Source organism: Arachis hypogaea, chromosome 12 (assembly GCF_003086295.3).
Source record: "Arachis hypogaea cultivar Tifrunner chromosome 12, arahy.Tifrunner.gnm2.J5K5, whole genome shotgun sequence".
NCBI classification, from domain to species: Eukaryota; Viridiplantae; Streptophyta; class Magnoliopsida; order Fabales; family Fabaceae; genus Arachis; species Arachis hypogaea.
In genome coordinates this window covers 70,630,064-70,633,954 of record NC_092047.1, presented here as the reverse complement: position 1 = coordinate 70,633,954, position 3,891 = coordinate 70,630,064, and positions in this window count along the sequence as shown.

The following is a 3,891-nucleotide window of genomic DNA, read 5'->3' as shown; positions in this document are numbered from 1 at the left end:
GCGTACCTGACAACCACTTCCGTTCTACCTTAGATTGAATGAGTATCTCTGGGATTCCTTAAGCAGAATCTTCGTGGTATAAGTTAGAATCCATGCACGGCCATTCTTGAGATCCGAAAAGTCTAAACCTTGTCTGTGGTATTTCGAGTAGGATCTGGGAAGCGATGGCTGCGACGAGCTTCAAACTCGCGAGTGCTGGGCGTAGTGACAAACACAAAAGGATCAATGGATCCTATTCCACTATGATCGAGAACCGACAGATGATTAGCCATGCAGTGACAACGCATTGGACCATTTTCACTGAGAGGACAAGATGTAGCCATTGACAACAGTGATGCCTAACATACAGCTTGCCATAGAAAGGAGTATGAATGATTGGATGAAGACAATAGGAAAGCAGAGGTTCAAGAGGAACGAACGCATCTCTATACGCTTATCTGAAATTCCCACCAATGAATTACATAAGTATCACTATCTTTATATTTTATTTATCTTTTAATTATTAAATCTCCATAATCAATTGAATCCGTCTGACTGAGATTTACAAGGTGACCATAGCTTGCTTCAAGCCGACAATCTCCGTGGGATCGACCCTTACTCACGTAAGTTTTATTACTTGGACGACCCAGTGCACTTGCTGGTTAGTTGTGCGAAGTTGTGACAAAGAACTAAGATTATGAACGTGTGTATAGAGTTTTTAGCGCCGTTACCAAGGAATGGAACCGTCACAATTTCCGCACACCAAGTTTTTGGCGCCGTTGCCAGGGATTGTTCGAGTTTGGACAACTGACGGTTCATCTTGTTGCTCAGATTAGGTAATTTTATTTTAATTTTTAGTTTTTTTTGTTTTTATTATTCTTATTTTCGAAAAAAAAAATAAATAAAAATAAATATTTTCAAAAAATTTTTGTTCTTCCGAATTTTTAAGAATGAATTCTAGAGTTTCATGAAGCACGTTGAAGCCTGGCTGGCTGTAAAGCCATGTCTAATTCATTTGGACCAAGGCTTCCAATTATCAGCATATGAAGTTGGATGAAGTATCAGCTGTTGTATGTCTGATTGGTATCTGCTGAAGCTTGGCTGGCCATTGGCCATGTCTAGTGTTTTGGACCGGAGCTTTCACTGAAAGCTTGGCTGGCTAGTGAGCCATGTCTAATTTCTGGACCGAAGCTTTAGACTAACATTGCAGATTCCTGGAATTCTTATAAAAAAATTTTGAAATCCTTATTTTTCTTTTTCAAATTAAATTTCAAAAAATCCAAAAAAAATTAACAAAATAAAAAAAACAAAAAATTTTATGTTTCTTGTTTGAGTCTAGTGTCAATTTTTAAGTTTGGTGTCAAATTGCATGTTATTTTTCTTGCATTTTCGAAAATCCATGCATTGCATTCTTCATCATCTTCAAGTTGTTCTTGGTAAGTCTTCTTGTTTGATCTTTAAAATTTCTTATTTTGTGTCTTTTCTTGTTTTTCATATGCATTTTCAATTTGTTAGTGTCTAAAAATTAAAACTCTTTAAGTTTGGTATCTTGCATGTTTTTCTCTTCTTCAAAATTTTCAAAAATAAGTTCTTGGTGTTCATCTTGACATTCAAAGTGTTCTTGGTGTTCATCTTGACATTCATAGTGTTCTTGCATGCATCATGTGTTTTGATCCAAAATTTTCATGCATTGAGTCTTTTTGATGTTTTTCTCTTTCATCATTAAAAATTCAAAAATCAAAAAAATATCTTTCCCTTTTTCTTCTCATCAAATTCGAAAATTTGAGTTGACTTTTTCAAAAAATTTTAAAATCTAGTTGTTTCTTATGAGTCAAATCAAATTTTCAATTTAAAAATTCTATCTTTTTCAAATCTTTTTCAATTTTTCCTTCAATCGATGCGCACACGCACTGTACGCGTACGCGCCGAAGTCCGCACGTGACCCACTTAAAGTGAATCCGCTGGGGCGAATTCTGGGCTTCCCAGGCCCAAATCTAACTCACTTCTTATGCTATTTTTGCTAGTTTTGGAACTTTGTTGCATTATTTATTATTAGCTTTTGTTTCTTATTTTCTCTTTTCATTATGAATTCTCACTTTGGCTATGAGTTTGGTTCTAATTATGTTGTAGGAAATGAGAGCTACAATGAGGATGTGTATTAAGGATGGGACAATCAAAGGTGGGAGGAGCCATATGCACATGATCAATCGTCATGGCAAATACCTCCACCAATGCACTATGAAGAAGAGCCATTCTATGATGCATACCAATCCAATGGCTATGGTGAATCTCCTTGTGACTTTCAAGAACCACCACCATATGCCTACAAATCATATCCTCAACATGAACCTCAACCATACTCACAAACCTCTTTTCACCAAACACTTTCATTTGACCTTAACCCATTTCCACTATACCAACCACCTTTTGAACCATATGAGCCATACATGGAACCACCATTCTAATATCAATACTCCCAAGAACCACCTCAATATACACCATCACACCCTTACCAAGAAGAACCACCTTCCTATTATGAACCCTTTCTCCAAGACAATGAACCCTCTTATCCACTCCAATCCTCAATGGATGAAACCCTTAGCCTTATACTTCAAGGGCAAGGAGAAATACAAAGAGAGACACTAGAATTTGTGGCTACCTTGACCGAGGTCGTATGCCAATTAGCCTCCCAATATTTGAGTACTCAAAGAACTCCCTTGGTCACATGTGGAGAATTAATTGAAAAGCATAGCATGAAAGAGAGATTGGAAACTCCGGTAGAAAAGGAGGAATGTTATTTTGTATTAGAGCAATTGGAGGAGCCTATGATCATTGACGAAGAGGAAGAAGTGGTTGAAGACTTAGGAGATGCGAAACCTCCTTGGGAACCTAGAGTCGAAGAGAACCTCTCCAAGGTGATTGAATTGGATGTTGAAGAGGAGAGTGCACATCCTCCAAAACAATTTTTAAATGAAGACTTGGAGGGAATGAAGCAAGAGGTGAGTTCCCTTAGTGATGAAGATCAAGCATCCAATCTTCTTGGTGGTGAATCTTTTGCACTTGAAGAACCTTCTCCCAATGAGATGGAAAGCGATGTGAAGATAGATTTCTCTCAACCTCCCATATATGATTTGAGTGATGGAGAAGAGTTAGATGAAATTGATGAACAAAGGATTGAAAGTGAAGAAGTTTGTGAGGAGGTGGAGGTAACTAAAGAAGAACATAAGGGAGTAGAGCTTGCAAGGACATTAGAGATACCTCTCCCCAAGCCATTACCATCCATTCTTTCATTCAAGTGGGTAAATTCCTTATACTTAAGCTCTATTATTCCCCTTGAATATGGTTTGCTTGAAACGGATGGTCAACTAAGAAATATTTGTGGCTTTAAGAGTAAAAGGGAGATGGTTATGGTGACATGTTCAAGGCTTAATAACAAGGGTTGGTATAGAGCTAGATTGCTTGGGTCTAGGAGAATGTTTGGTCGCTTACATGAGAATTCTAAAGTCATGCCACCCGGATGGACTAATAATGATCAACTTCAAGACGGGTGTGAAAATAAAGTGTGGGATCCCGGATCGCACAAGGAGAATCAATTTTGGGAGCCCCAAGCTTGTGAAGAACTCCATCAAAGCTTGGTGCAACTCTTGAAAAATCTTGGGGCACCATGGAGAACCAAGCATTGGTGGGAGTTCCAACAAGAATTCAAGCACAAGCCACCTTGAGAGGAGCTCCCATAAGTCCAACTTAAGGACAATAAACAAAAGTGCTAGGTGGGAGACTGGTGCGTGGCGGAAGTTAGGCCAATTAAGAGATTTGTAATATAAGAATAGCGTTGCGAGTATAGCTCTTAACCATCTAAAATCCACCTCACCAATTTAGAAAGGTGTCACAAAAATTTAAAATAAAAATACT